Raw genomic sequence first — 16,498 nt, forward strand, 5'->3', positions numbered from 1 at the left:
TTCCTCTGTGTGTATCATATTATGGCGAACAAGACCTCCATTTTGAGCAAAGGCCTTTCCACACTCCATGCATTTAAATGGTTTCTCCCCCGTGTGGATCAACTTATGGGAAATAAGACCTCCATTTCGAGCCAAGGGCTTTCCACATTCCATGCATTTAAATGGCCTTTTCCCTGTATGGATCATATTATGGCAAACAAGACTATCATTTCAAGTAAAGGCCTTTCCTGATTCCAATTGTTTTGCTGGTTTCTTTCATGGTTTTCTAATTCCATTTGAATTCCAAAGTTCTCCGTTCCATCTTGAGCATTGATCGCTTGGAACAGTTCACAGGAATCTTGATTCTCCTGCCCGTTATTACCTTCAAAGGAAAAGAGAAATGAAAATGATAAGAAGGTTAATGAAAAAGATCAAACTGTAGAAAGTCAATGAATTATCTTCTGAATTTTTCTGAAATTCCATTATGTTGTATTTTTCATGATTACAGTGTTGTGATATGGACATGATTTCTGTATTCATGAGTCACAAAAGCTTTGAAAATATCTAGGAAATATCTCTTTCCTTCCAATTATCTCTATATATGCAAATCTCACTCAAAGTCAGTTTAGAGTTAAGGAATAATCAGGGGAAACACCTGAAGAGGAATTAGGAGAAAACCTAAGATTTATTGGGGTGAGTTAAGAAAATTTCACTGCCCAAAGTCTCACTGGCTTTCAAGGGCTCTTCTCAGTTTGCAGAGAACAGACCCCTAAACTACTTTAGTGCAATATCTCATGCTAGTACTTTAGGACTGTGTTATCTACAAACTGAGGACTGCATGAGATCCGGGCAAAAGTGTTTGAAACCAAAGAAGTCTTTCCTCTGTTTGCAAAGCCTATTGCCCTGGATCTCGTGCAGGCCTCAGTTAGCAGAGGCCTAAAGTATATAGTGCGAGATCATACAGTATGGGTAGTACGAGATTTCATGGTACTGATCTCGCATGATCTCTCACTACTTTAGGCCTGTTTTCTGCAAATGCACCAAAGCAGGCAAAGGAACTTATTGCTTGCTACATTGACGCAAGTTTAGTCTCAGCGGGGTAGGGTGTTTATAGGTCAAGTGCAATTAGACAATATGAATTTGTCTTCAGTGCATAAGCTCTCAGTGTACATAAAAGCTATGTGATAAATCACGATCATCATCATCATAAAAATACGTTCATCATAAATCATAGGATACAACACTTAGTGATAGTCATAGGACACTAAATAACCAATCAACATAAATCGTGCTAGCAAACTAAATAAAACAATGTAAATCGTAAAGATACAAGCAATAAAATTATAGTCATAAGGCCAGAGCCTTTGCAATATCTGTTCATCTTCAACAATGATTTAGACAAGGGAACACAAGGGGAAATCATCACATTTGCAGACAAGACTAAATTGACAGGAATACCAACACTCCAGAAGATAAATGCAAGATAAAGAAGGATCAACAGTTTGGGCCCTATCTAACAAAATGAAATTCAGTAGAGAGAAATGTAAGGTTTTACATTCAGGAAAAAAAGCAAAACAAATGCACAGGCATAGAATAGGTGATACCCAGCTCAACAGTAGTAAGTGCAACAGAGATTTTGGAGTCCTAGTGGACAATCAGTTTTACTTCTTGTAAATTCATAGTTATAGGAGTACCTAGCATATAGTTATAGGAGTACCTAGCATATAGTTATAGGAGTACCTAGAGCCGGGGTGGCGCAGTGGTTAAATGCAGCACTGCAGGCTACTGCTAGATCAGCAGTTCAGCGGTTCAAATCTCACCGGCTCAGGGTTGACTCAGCCTTCCATCCTTCCGAGGTGGGTAAAATGAGGACCCGGATTGTTGGGGGCAATATGCTGACTCTCTGTAAACCGCTTAGAGAGGGCTGAAAGCCCTATGAAGCGGTATATAAGTCTAACTGCTATTGCTATTGCTAGCAGAACAGGTTAACCAATGGTCTTTAAAAAACATTTCCTAAATAGAATTGGAGGGTAATAAAAGACAAACCAACCTGCCCCAGTAATATTCTACAGAGGAAGCTATGCTGATTGAGAGCAACTTGAACATACTATTACGCTTTCTATGTCACTCAGGAACACAAAAATAATCCAGTCCAAAGAAGGAAGAGAAATAGAAGGAGAGAGCACTCTGCACACCTGCTTTCCTTCCTGAAGGAAAGGGAGAATACAAAACTAACAATTTTTGCCTCTCTTACTTGATTTGGAGGTTCAACCACTGTTTGAGCTGCATTATAAAAACCCGAAAACTTCATTTTTGTTTCTCTGTAAGGAATAATTTCAAAATGCATAATTAACAAAATAAGATATTTTCTATAGAAGACAAGAGATAGTGAAGGTAAGACAGAGGGTAATCTGAAGATCCTTCAATTACCTCCTGAGGTGTCCCAAGTTGGATCTTCCAAGGGATCCTCCTGCAAAATGGCTCCTGAGGGGGATTTGATGGATTCTTCTTTCCCTCAGGGTGTCTGATGTCCACATTGCAGCACTTCAAATTGGAGGAAGGAAAAAAGAAGAATTAATATACATCACACAAAATAAAGTGAATTCTTATATTCAGAATTCAATCTCAAAGGCCCCGGAATCCATCAGTGAGGTTGAGTGAGAAAACTATGGAACAATGTCCTACAGGAACATCATCTATTATGAATGCCAGAGAAGTTTGGGAAGGAGGGGTGAAGAATTAAAAAACATTTTCTACTCTCTTTTGAGCTCCGAAAGAGTAAAGTGTCTCACCTGATACTCAACCTGCTTTTTCTTCTCCTCCTCCTGGCTCAGGAGGAAGCCTTCTGCCAGGGCCACCGCCTGGGAGCTGGTCTCTGCTCCACACTCCCGCACCCAGCTCTCCATCTCTGCGGGAAGGATAGCCAGGAGCTGCTCCAGAACCACCAGGTCCAGCATCTGGACTTTGGTGTGTTTTTCTGGTCTCAGCCATTGCCTGCAAAAGTTGTGGAGCTTGCTGCAAAGTCCTCGGGGACCTTCAGCCTCCTGGTATTGGAGGCTCCTAAAGTTCCAGGCTTCAATGTTTGACCGCATGGTGGTTTCCTCCATCATGCATGCGATCCGGGACTGAGTCGGGAGGAGCGCTGAGCACGTGTCTCTCTTTCTCCACGGCCTCTCTTCGCATGGGAAGAGTCCCCACACAACATGCAAAGCTCTCCTGCAGCCTTTTCAGCGCCTGCGGAACTCCAAGGGTTAAGGAGAGCGAGTGTTACGTTCTAGAGGGGGAAGGCTCAGGGATGTCTGTCTATCCATCCATCCATCCATCTCCACTCGTCTATTATTATCTTTCATTATCTATTCTCTACATGCATTTATGTAACTATGTATTTGTCTACCTATTGATCCATCTAGCTATCATCTCTATCAATCTATAATCTTATCTATCATCTAATATCTCTATCTACATTTGTCTATGTATCATTATTAGCTATATCTATCTACATCATTGTCCATCCTATGTAATCTATCTATATCATTGAACTGTATCTATCAATCTATCTACATATCCTCCCTTCGTCTCTCTCTCTCTCCCCCTTATTCCTTTTTCACTATTTCCCTTCCTTTGTTTTGCAATTCCAATCTTATTCCAGTCACAGACCAGATGCCCTCTGCCCTCCCTTCCAACACAAAGTAGCAGCACAGCCGATCACACTTTCTATTTTGAGGTCATTGTGAAGATACGTGTTTTGCAGGGGGGAAGAATTGAGGCAGCAAAAGCCCCCTGCCCACCTCATCAAGGGGCAATGCATTGTTTCCAAACCTCTGACAGTTTCCCCATTGGAAGAGGCCCCAGAGAGACCATCTGGTAGCTTCTCTTGACTGTTAGGAGCAGCTCCATCTGCTTTTACCAGCAGCCTCACTCTTGCACCCAAACCTTCTTTTCCTTTTGCGTCCTCTTTCCTTCCCCCTTTCTCTCTCAATATATTTCCCCTTTTCTTTTTCCCTTCCCTCCCTTGTCCTCTCATTTCCTTTCCCCTTTTCTCCCCTCCATTCCTCACCCCTCCTGAGACTGAACAACGTCCTTCCTGCTTTTCCCCATTGGAAAATCTCCCTTTCCACTCTTCCTGCTCTATTCCGATCCAGATGATTCAGATTGCCCCAGGGGGCGCCCTCGGGTGTGAGAAAGGAACAGGCGCTTCCCCTTTGTGCCACTAGAGGGCGAAGGTTTCAGCTGGCTTTCCAGAGGAGGTTGGAAAAGGAGGGACATCCCTGAGCCTTCCCTCTCTAGAACGTAACACTCGCTCTCCTTAACCCTTGGAGGTCCGCAGGTGCTGAAAAGGCTGCAGGAGAGATTTGCACGGGAGGCATCGAGACCTGATGTTGTGTGGGGACTCTTCCCATGCGAAGAGAGGCCGTGGGGAAAGAGAGACACGTGCCCAGCGCTCCTCCGGGCTCAGTCCCGCATTGCATGCATGATGGAGGAAACCACCATGCGGTCAAACACTGAAGCCTGGAACTTCAGGACCATCCAATACCAGGAGGCTGAAGGTCCTCGAGGACTTTGCAGCAAGCTCCACAACTTTTGTAGGCGATGGCTGAGACCAGATAAGCACACCAAAGCCCAGATGCTGGACCTGGTGGTTCTGGAGCAGCTCCTGGCTATCCTTCCCCCAGAGATGGAGGGCTGGGTGCGGGAGTGTGGAGCAGAGACCAGCTCCCAGGCGGTGGCCCTGGCAGAAGGCTTCCTCCTGAGCCAGGTGGAGGAGAAGAAAGAGCAGGTTGAGTTGCAGGTGAGACACTTTACTCTTAGGGAGCTCAAAAGAATAGAAAATGTGTTTGAATTCTTCACCCCTCCTTCCCAAACTTCTCTGGCATTCATAATAGGTGATGTTCCTGTAGGACATTGTTCCATTGTGTTCTCACTCAACCTCACTGATGGATTCTGGGGTCTTTGAGATTGAATTCTGAATATAAGAATTCACTTTATTTTGTGTGATGTATATTAATTCTTCTTTTTTCCTTCCTCCAATTTGAAGTGCTGCAATGTGGACATCAGAGACCCTGAGGGAAAGAAGAATCCATCCAATCCCCCTCAGGAGCCATTTCTCAGGAGGATCCCTTGGGAAGATCCAAGTCGGGACACCTCAGGAGGTAACTGAAGGATCTTCAGATTACCCACCTGTCTTACTTTCACTATCACTTGTCTCCTATAGAATACCTCCTCCTATTTTGTTAATTATGCATTTTAAAATTATTCCTTACAGAGAAACAAGGAGTGAAGTTTTCGGGTTTTTATGATGGAGCTCAAACAGTTGTGGAACCTCCAAATCAAGTAAGAAAGGCAAAAATTGTTAGTTTTGTATTCTCCCTTTCCTTCAGGAAGCAAAGCAGGTGTGCAGAATGCTCTTTCCTTCTCTTCCTCTTCCTGAAGCAGCCAAGTTGCTCTCAATCAGCATAGCTTCCTCTGTAGAATATTACTGGGACAGGTTGGTTTGTCTTTTGTTACCCTCCGATTCTATTTAGGAAATGTTTTTTAAAGACCATTGGTTAACCTGTTCTGATAGGTACCCCTATAACTATGAATTTACAAGAAGTAAAAGTGATTGTCCACTAGGACTCCAAAGTCTCTGTTGCACTTACTACTGTTGAGCTAGGTATCACCGGTTCTATGCCTGTGCATTTGTTTTGGTTTTTTTCCTGAAAACCTTACATTTCTCGCTACTGAATTTCATTTTGTTAGATAGTGCCCAAGCTGTTGATCCTTCTTTATCTTGCATTTATCTTCTGGAGTGTTGGTATTCCTGTCAATTTAGTCTTGTCTGCAAATGTGATGATTTCCCCTTGTGTTCCCTTGTCTAAATCATTGTTGAAGATGAACAGATATTGCAAATCCTTCTGTTCTCTTCTTTTTTCCATGTTCAGGAGAGTCTTGTGTCCTTCGAGGAGGTGGCTGTGTATTTCTCTGAGGAGGAATGGTCTCAACTGCATCCTGACCAAAAAGTACTCCATTCTGAAGTCATGCTTGAAAATCATAGGAATATGGTCTCACTGGGTAAGAGTTTTCTAGTCCCCAATCAGAGAGTTCAAGAAGACAGATTATAGTTAGTTTTTTTTATTTAAAAACTACTAATCATATATTGTCTCCTGGAAGGGAGAAGGATCTGGCCTTCTTGTACTCCAAGGAAGGATGCTTAGATGCGAAAGGTTTCCTTGCTCCTTCCTTTACCGGAATCCCCCTTTCTCTCCCGTTAAAGGGAAAGAATTCCGACCCTGGTTTCCCCAATATCTTCTGAGGTAAAATTTACCTCAGACTTCATTTCTTTGAATCTTTTCTGCCCAAGGAGTCTTCTTTGCATCTTGTGTGCTGATCCTGTGCAGCATCACAAAGGAGAACCTGGCCAAGGGCACCTTTAAGATGTTTCTGTATTTTTCCATTTCTATTTGAACTTATCTATGGAGGCTGAACAGAATGAGGTGTGCTTTTATGTGTCCTCTGGAGGTCATGTGAGAGGATTGTGTTGCCAGTAACTCCTCAAGTTAAGCATTTCACCAAGCCTCGGCAGCCTTGGTGAAATGGTCTCTGATTAATTACTATTATTATTCTCTGTGATTCACTTTGGATCTCATACTCAAGGAACCAACTATTAAGCACCAAGGAAGCTTTCTGTGACTACACCCCCCCCCCAGTCTTTACAAATGCAGAAGAGATTCTAAAACAGGAGAAAGCAACTTTCTCTGAACAATCCGCTAAACAAAAAGAAAAGGAGGAGCCGATGGGGGTGGAGAAGGGGTAAGCAAGAAGAATTTTGAATAGACTAAGAAAAAGAGGAATAAAAACTCCTTCCTTCACTCTTTCTGACTAATTTACATTCACCTGCTAATAAGTTGGGTTTAGCAATATAAAGCTACAAGCTTGCCTTGACTGCACTCATTGGAATGATTTTGAAGACATCTCTGCAGACTTGGATGAACTCAGAGATACTGTAACATCATATGTTAATTATTGTGAAGACCTACGTGTGCCTACCAGAAACCTGCAAATATAGGGTAACAGCAATCCTTGGTTCACAGCTAAACTCAAGCAGCTACATCGTGCCAAAGAAGAAGCCCTTAAAAAAGGCGATGGAATGTTGTACAATCAGGCCAGAAATGTATTAATAAGGGAGATCAGAGCAGCAAAAAGAAGCTACTCTGAAAAGCTAAGGAATCCATTCTCAATAAATGAACTGCAACTCCCTGCAAACATGTGGAAAACACTTGAAAATATCACGGATTACAGGACCTTTCCATACTGAAGGAAATCGACAACTGACAGATGACCCAAATGTGTTTTACTATAGGTTGTGGGAAGTTATCATCCAGCCCTCTCCCAGAAAAATGAAATGTCCTAGGAAATATTGAAAAGGCAGAATATTTCTCTGGATGTGAAAAGAAACATGTTTCAAAAGACAGAATAGTTGCCTCTAGCTTTCTGCCCATCACCAGCTAATGGGCCATTAAGATGGCCAGGCTAGCCCACTTTACATAATAAAGACTTCTCCTCACTGCAGCTGTAGGGGGAAGGGATATTACTCAACTGACCTCAAGGCATCTGAGAACTCATCACAGCCTAGAGAGTAGCCCCCTGCATGGCACCATGGGAGTCTGACAACCAGTCAGAATACATTTCTTACACAGGGACAGGAAACAGAGAGGTGGGACTGAACAGGGTATAAAAAGCCTAGCAAGCCCCTTCCTCAGCCCTTCTCTCTTCTTCTCCATCAACATTGAAACATGTGATCACCTTTTCTGTACAGGGCTCAAGCCAAGTGGCCCTGTCCAACAGTAAACCATCTTTCCAAGCAGCCTCCATGTCTCCAGTGTCGTCTTCCCCACTTGGAGCTGAACCCAGAAGGACATTTCTTTCAACAAGGTTTAAGAGAAAACTACTGCCACTTATCTCCAAAATCCTCATCTCAGACACACCAACAACAGACAAGCCACCTACAACAATAGCCCGAGCCTGTAAAGTTGAAGTGTGGAAAGGTAAGGCTCACAATGAAGAAAGACTTGCCACAAAAGTAAAAAATAACAAAAAAGCTTTTTCCAATATGTTAAAAACAAGAAAAAAGTTAAGGAAGTAATTGGTCCATTGCTGGGAGAAAGTGACAAGAAGGTGACAAGCAACAGGGAGAAAGCAGAACTATTTAACTCATTTTTTGTATCTGTCTTTACACAAAGGGATAAAACGGTCCAACCTATCAAAAACAGCACCACAAAAATCAGATTAGGAACACAAATTGAAATAGGGAAGAAAATGGTAAGTTAGCACCTGTCTACCCTACATGAGTTCAAATCACCAGGACCAGACAGACCCCAGGGTTCTGAAGGAACTGGCAGATGAGATCTCAGAACCACTGAACTATATCTTTCAGAGGTTCTGGAGCACCGGGGAACTGCCAGAGGACTGGAAAAGAGCTGATGTGGTTCCCATCTTCAAAAAAGGGGGAAAAAGAGGTCAAGGAAACTACAGACCTATCAGCCTGACCTCAATACCAGGAAAGATTCTGCGAAAGATAATCAAGCAACAAATTAGCGAACACCTAGAAGTAAACAAAGTAATAGCCAAAAGCCAACATGGGTTTGTCAAAAACAGATCATGCCAGACTAATCTTATTGCATTCTTTGACAAAGTGACAAAATTAGTGGACCAGAGGAATGCTGTTGATATAGTTTACTTGGACTTCAGTAAGACATTTGATAAGGTAGACCATAGCCTACTACTAGGTAAAGTAGAAGAATGTGGGTTAGCATCACCACCAGATGGATGACCAAGCGCACTCAACGTGTAGTCCTCAATGTAACTGCATGTACATGGAGGGAAGAATGCAGTGAAGTACCCCAAGGCTCTATGTTAGGCCCAGTACTCTTCAACATCATCAGTGATTTGGATGAGGAAATAAATGGTGAACTCATTAAATTTGCAGTTGACACCAAGTTGGCAGGAATAGCCAACACTCCAGAAGATAGGCTTAAGATACAGAAGGATCTTGACAAACTTGAACATTGGGCACTATCTAATAAAATGAAATTCAATGGTGAAAAGAGTAAGGTTCTATATTTAGGCAAGAAAAACGAAATGCACAGGTACAGTATAGGTGGTACCTTGCTCAATAGTAGCAACTGTGAGGGGGATCTTGGAGTCCTAGTGGACAGCCATTTAAATTTGAGCCAGCAGTGTGCAGTAGCTGCCAAAAAAGCCAACACAGTTCTAGGCTACATAAACAGAGGAATAGAATCAAGATCACGTGAAGTGTTAATACCACTTTGGTAAGGCCATTCAGTTTTGGTCACCACGATGTAGAAAAGATGTGGAGACTCTAGAAAGAGTGCAGAGAAAAGCAACAAAGATGATTAGTGGAATGGAGACTAAAACATAAGAAAAATGGTTGCAGGAACTGGGTATGTCCAGTTTAATGAAAAGAAGGCTTAGGGGAGACATGATAGCAGTCTTCCAATATCTCAGGGGTTGCCCCAAAGAAGAGGGAGTCAAGCTATTCTCCAAAGCACCTGAGGGCAGGACAAGAAGCAATGGGTGGAAACTAATCAAGGAGAGAAGCAACTTAAAACTGAGGAGAAATTTCCTGACAGTTAGAACAATTAATCAGTGGAACAACTTGCCTCCAGGAGTTGTGAATGCCCCAACACTGGAAGTCAATAAGAAGATGTTGGATAGCCATTTGTCTGAAACTGTATAAGGTTTCCTGCCTAGGCAGGGGGTTGGACTAGAAGACCTCCAAGGTCCCTTCCAATTCTGCTATTGTATTGTATTGAATTGTATTGTGTTGTAAGAGAAAGACGACAGAGGGAAGAAAGGAGGTAGGGGAGAGGAATAGAGAGGGAGAAGAAAGTGATGGACAAGGTACAAATATGGTGTATGGAGAGCAGAAGAGCCAATAATTGTTTTTGGGAGTTGATGGTAAGACGAATTGATGTAAACATTTAACAATATAATATGATGTCAGTTATGTAATAGTATACACATGGTTATTTACTACGAAAAAATGAAAAACTTTATATATATATATAAAAAATGAAGGCCTCGTGCAGTGTGACTCAGAGAATTCTTGGGTATAGGTAATAACCGAGTTACGACTGTTCACTTAGCACCTATTTAAAGTTAGGACCTACATCCCCCCCAGTACTTTAGACACAGCCCTGAAATTACGAATGTTGCAGGACTATGGCCATCATTCACAGTTACGAATGACAGCAGAGGTGCTGCAACATTCACCCTACTTATTCCCTCACCCTACCCTGCTGAGTCTAAACTTGCTTAATCTAGTGAGCCATCAGTTCCTTTGCCTACTTTGATGCATTTGCAGAGAACAGGTTTAAAGTAGTGAGAGATAATGCGAGATCAGTAGCGTGAAATCTTACCAGGGACGTGCAGTCACTAGAGGCAAGGGAGGCGGAGCTTCACCAGTCTCCTCAGGAAAAAGAAAGAAATTTAAATATATTTTTAAAAATAATTAAAGCCAAGATAGTTGCTACCAGATTCCAGCTCACAGTGGCTTGGTGTCTGCTTAGTGTTAACCAAAGCAGGAGGCGAGAGAACTCGGGGCCTCTTTTCCATAAGGAATTTTTCGCCTTCTAAAAGTTAATAAAGAGTTAAAAGGCAAAGAAGTTCAGATGGAAAAGAGGCACTAATTCTCCCGCCTCCTGATTTGGAAGCAGCCAATCGTGTCTTCTTGAGCACGCTTACGTTGGGCGGGGCGTGCTTCAGAGGAGAGAGGAGTGGGCGAGAAGGAGGAGGCTGCCTCTTTGCTGCAGACCTGGGCGCTTGGTGGCTCCCGCAATGCAAAGTGCCCCACCATCCCCGATGCTGCCGCCCGCTGCCCCGGCCTGCTTCTCCAGGCTCCGCCGCTGGAAGTCCCGGATCGCCTCTGGGGGAAGGCTGGGTGAGAAGCGGAGCGAAGCTTCTCTGCGGCCTCCCGGCGCTGCCCAGAGGCTCTTGCAGGAGCACGTGTCAGCGGCCGGCGGCCCCGGCTGTGAGACAAGAGAGCACTTAAAGCAGCCACTGCCGCCGCCGCCACCACCCCTCCTTCACACCTTAACATCGCCTTCCCCCAGAGGCGATCCGGGACTTCCAGCGGCCGAGCTTGGAGAAGCAGCGGACACAGGCCGGGACAGCGGGGGGGCAGCAGGGCACTTTGCATCGCGGGAGCCACCAAGCGCCTTTGCTGCAGACCCGGGCGCTTGGTTGCTCCCGCGATGCAAATTCCCCCCCCCCCCGCCGAGGCCGACCGCTGCCCTGCTGAGCCTCACCAGGTATCAACCTCACCGCACGTCACTGAATCTTACACTACTGATCCTGCGTGATCTCGCACTATATATTTTAGTCCTCTGCTAACTGAGGCCTGCACTAGATCCAGGGCAATAGGGTTTGCAAACAGAGGAAAGACCTTTTTGGTTTCAAACACTTTTGCCTGGATCTCATGCAGTCCTCAATTGTACAGAACACAGTCCTAAAGTACTAGCATGAGATATTGCATTACTGATCTTATGTCATCTCGCACTAAAGTAGTTTAGGGGTCTGTTCTCTGCAAACTGAGAAGAGTCCTTGAAAGCTGATGAGACTTTGGGCAGTGAAATATCCTCAACCTCCTAATTCCTCTTTAGATGTTTCCCCTGATTATTCCTTAACTCAAAAGTGACTGAGTGAGATTTGCATATATAGAGATAATTGAAGGAAAGAGATATTTTCTAGATATTTTCAAAGCTTTCATGACTCATGAATATAAAAATCATGTCCATATCACAGCATTGCAGTCATGCAAAATATAACATAATGGAATTTCAGAAAAATTCAGAAGGCAATTCATAGACTTTCTACAATTTGATCTTTTTCTTTAGCCTTCTTATCATTTTCATTTCTCTTTTCCTTTGAAGGTAATGGGCAGGAGAATCAAGATTCCTGTGAAGTGTTCCAAGTGATCAATGCTGAAGATGGAAAGGAGAAGTTTGGAATTCAAATGGAATTAGAAAGCCATGAAAGAAACCAGCCAAACAATTGGAATCACAAAAGCTCATTTTCCACTGATGCTCTGATGCATGACTTTCTTGCCCAACAAGAGAAAATAAGGAAAAAATATATTGGGAAAAGTGTGACGCTAATTAAAGCTAAATTACATGTAAACGGACATTATTTAACCCAAAACAAAAGAGAAGATGCTATAAGAAAATACAATGGAGAAAATTACAATGGGACATTCATTCTTTCTGTTGGAAATAATTTCTGTACATCTCAAAAAGTAATTCCCCCCAAAGAATGCTTGGTGTGTGGAAAGATCTTTTCTCAAAATCGTAGTCTTATTTCCCATAATAGGATCCACACAGGGGAGAGGCCATATAAATGCATGGAGTGTGAAAAGACCTTTGCTCGAAAAGGTAATCTTCTTTGCCATAAGATGATCCACACAGTGGAAAAGCCATATAAATGCATGGAGTGTGGAAAGACTTTTGCTGTCAGCAATAGTCTTGTTATTCACAAAAAGATCCATACAGGAGAAAAACCATTTAAATGCATGGAGTGTGGAAAGACCTTTGCTCTGAGCAATATATTTACTACACACAAAAAGATGCACAGAGGGAAGAAGCCCTTTAAATGCACAGAGTGTGGAAAGACCTTTGTTAGAAATAGTCATCTTCTTCGCCATAAGATGATCCACACAGGGGAGAAGCCATATGAATGCATAGAGTGTGGAAAGACCTTTGTTAGAAATAGTCATCTTCTTCGCCATAAGATGATCCACACAGGGGAGAAGCCATATGAATGCATAGAGTGTGGAAAGACCTTTGCTCAAAATAGTAATCTTCATTGCCATAAGATGATCCACACAGGGGAGAAGCCATATGAATGCATAGAGTGTGGAAAGACCTTTGTTAGAAATAGTCATCTTCTTCACCATAAGATGATCCACACAGGGTTAAAGCCATATAAATGCATGGAGTGTGGAAAGACCTTTGCTCTGTGCAGTAGACTTACTACCCATGAAAAGATGCACACAGGGGAGAAACCCTTTAAATGCGCAGAGTGTGGAAAGACCTTTGCTAGAAATAGTAATCTTCTTCGCCATAAGATGATCCACACAGGGGAAAAGCCATATAAATGCATGGAGTGTGGAAAGACCTTTGCTCAAAATGGAGATCTTCTTCGCCATAAGAGGATCCACACAGGGGAAAAGCCATATAAATGCATGGAGTGTGGAAAGACCTTTGCTCAAAGTGGAGATCTTCTTCGCCATAAGAGGATCCACACAGGGTTAAAGACATATAAATGCATGGCGTGAGGAAAGACCTTTGCTCTGAGCAGTAGACTTACTACCCATGAAAAGATGCACACAAGGGAGAAACTGTTTAAATGCATGGAGTGTGAAAAGACCTTTGTTCGAAAAGGTAATCTTCTTCGCCATAAGATGATCCACACAGGGGAGAGGCCATATAAATGTAAGGAGTGTGAAAAGATCTTTCCTCATAAAGGTATTCTTATTTCCCATAAGTTGATCCACAGAGGGGAGAGGTCATATAAATGCATTGAGTGTGGAAAGTCTTTTGCCCGAAATAGTCATCTTCTTTTCCATAAGATGATCCACACAGGGATGAAATTCTTTAAATGCATAGCATGTGGAAAGACATTTGCTCGGAGAAGTACTCATTTCATTTATTGTATTTGTATGCCGCCCTGTCCCGAGGGACTCAGGGCGGCTGACAAGCAGTGGGGGAAGGGGAAGAGTCGAGGTGGCGCAGTGGTTAGGGTGCAGTACTGCAAGCCACTTCAGCTGACTGTTATCTGCAGTTCAGCGGTTCTAATCTCACCGGCTCAAGGTTGACTCAGCCTTCCATCCTTCCGAGGTGGGTGAAATGAGGACCCAGACTGTGGGGGCGATATGCTGACTCTGTAAACCGCTTAGAGAGGGCTGAAAGCCCTATGAAGCGGTATATAAGTCTAACTGCTATTGCTATTGCTATTGCTAATACAAACAAGAGACAAAACAAGCAAGTTAAAAACAAAGCAACAGTCACATCCGATTAAGTGGGGCCGGGAACTCATCAGCCCCAGGCCTGCCGGAACAGCCAGGTCTTAGTGGCTTTGCGGAAAGCCGGAAGGGTAGTGAGGGTCCGGATCTCCACGGGGAGATCGTTCCAGAGGGCCAGAGCAGCCACAGAGAAGGCCCTCCCCCCGAGGGGTCGACAGTCGACATTGGCTAGCAGATGGTATTCGGAGGAGGCCTAATCTGTGGGATCTAATTGGTCATAGGGAGGTGATCAGCAGGAGGCGGTCTCTCAAGTACCCAGGTCCAATGCCATGTAGGGCTCTTACTTCTCATTACTCTTACTTCTCATTACAAAATCCACACAGGGAAGAGGCCATATAAATGCATGGAGTGTGGAAAGACCTTTGCTCGAAATAGACATCTTCTTCACCATAAGCTGATCTACACAGGGGAAAAGGCATATAAATGCATGGTGTGTGGAAAGACCTTTGCTCTGAGCAGTAGACTTACTACCCACAAAAAGATACACACAGGGGAGAAATAGTTTAAATCCATGGAGTGTGGAAAGATGTTTCCTCAGAGCAATGAACTTCGAAGCCACAAAAGGATCCTCAGAGTGGAAAATATATATGTGCATGAATTGTGAAAAGGCAATTGCTCGGAGCCGTACTTTTACTTCTCATAACAAAATCCACACAGGAGAGAAGCCATATAAATGCACGCAATGTGGAAAGAGCTTTGCTCTGCATGGTCATCTTCTCACAAAAGGATTCATGCTCGGGAGAAACTATATAGCAATAACAATTCCACTTTGACTTTTCTACCACTCCACAATGCTTCATAACACTCTGAACAGTTTACAAAGTCAGCATATTGTCCCCAGCAATCTTGGTACTCATTTCACTGACCTCAGAATGCTGAAAGGGTGAATCAACGATGAGCCGTACAGGATCGAGCTCCTAGCTGTGGCCAATTACCTTGTAGTACTGCATTCTAACCACTGCCCCACTGCGTCTCTATATTTTTACCATATTTTTTGGACTATAAGAGGCTCCAAAGTATATGATGCCCCCAATGTTGGAGGAAGACACGAAAAAAATCTGCCTCTGCCTCTGCCTCGCAGCAATTTACCACCTTGCAGCAAACAGCATACAGCGTGGTCAGTTTCAGCACAGCCTAATTTAGGAGGAGCAGCTGATTGGTGATTGAATCTGCCTCTCGAAATATCTCCGATAAGCTGTTTCAGGCCGCGGGGATCGTTGCTGTCTATCGCCGTTGCTGCCTGTTGGTGCTGCCACCTATTGCTACCTCCGCAAGCCCCATTTTAAGCCACCATATGTCCCGTTTTTGGCCTCCACACATCCCGTTATTGGGCTATTCCAAGCTGCAGGGATAGGTGGTGGTGGCAATCCCACCGCCTGCAATGGGCCAGAAATGGGGCATGCAGAGGCCAGAAATGGTTTGTGGAGAGCCAAAACAGGACACACGGAGGCTGAAATGGGACCCGTGAAGGCGGCGATAGGTGGTAGCAGTGATGGGTGGACGTGATCCCCACAGCCTGGAACAACTGATAGGAAGTATTCTGGAAGGTAGAACTAACCTCCAATCAGCTACTCCTGCTAAATCAGGCTGTACTGAAGCAGACCAGGCTGTTTGCTGCAAGGAGGTAAATTGCTGGGAGGCAGAGGCCGAAGGGTGGAAGCTGGTGGGTAGATGGGGTTTTGGCAACATTTGCGCTCTATGATGTATTTCCACCAACTTTTTGTGATGAAAAAATGTGGGGATAATTGCTTTTCTCAATAGCTGGCAAACCACGTTGAGAAATACAACTGTCAGCACAATGATCCTTCCCCCTCCACTGAGTACAGAAGGAGAAGTGGATGGAGGCCTGGATCCACCACCACCCCGTCCTAGAGTGAATGCTGTATGTGGCCTGCCGGGAAGAATGGGGGCCATGGGAGGGGGGGAGGTCTACGGGGAGGGGGGAGGGTCGGAGCATTCCGGTTACGACCGGGAGGGGAAGATATGACGGGAGCTGTAGGGTTAGCCATTACCGGGGAAGAAGGACTCGCTACATTACAGCGATTCCTTGTTCTGGCCCCTCAGGCTCATCTCAAGGATCTGTTGGCAGAGGAGATCAGGGCCCTGGTCTCAGGTTGCTGCTGCTAAATGCCAGGTCTGTTGTGAACAAGGCTCCCCTCGTCCGAGACAATATTAGATGGGGGGGGCAGACCTGGTATGTATAACTGAAACCTGGCTGGGCCAAGAGGGAGGAGTCCCCCTCTCAGAAATGTGCCCGGATGGGTTTCAAGTGCTCCACCAACCACGACATCAGCGAAGGGGTGGGGGAGTAGCAGTTGTCGTCCAAAAGTTAGTTCAGTAAGAAGAAGCTAAGGTCAATCTAGAATGTCATTAATTTCTTTATTTCTTTTTTCTCAATAGATTTTAGACTGTGTTAGTTAAAAATCCATACCGTGTACGGGT

At 44.1% G+C, this 16,498-nt stretch overlaps 1 long non-coding RNA gene and 1 pseudogene across 1 annotated transcript; both read left to right on the plus strand.

The window, feature by feature from the left end:
* Positions 1-4,728: 4,728 nt before the first annotated feature.
* LOC116503455 lies at positions 4,729-6,011 on the plus strand. Its single transcript, XR_004254698.1, has 4 exons — positions 4,729-4,768; positions 5,015-5,129; positions 5,243-5,310; positions 5,901-6,011. It is a non-coding gene; the product is annotated as an uncharacterized LOC116503455 (long non-coding RNA).
* A 6-nt stretch (positions 6,012-6,017) lies between these two features.
* Positions 6,018-14,558, plus strand: LOC116502610 (annotated as a pseudogene).
* Positions 14,559-16,498: the final 1,940 nt, after the last annotated feature.

Source organism: Thamnophis elegans, chromosome 2 (genome assembly GCF_009769535.1).
Source record: "Thamnophis elegans isolate rThaEle1 chromosome 2, rThaEle1.pri, whole genome shotgun sequence".
Taxonomy (NCBI): Eukaryota; Metazoa; Chordata; class Lepidosauria; order Squamata; family Colubridae; genus Thamnophis; species Thamnophis elegans.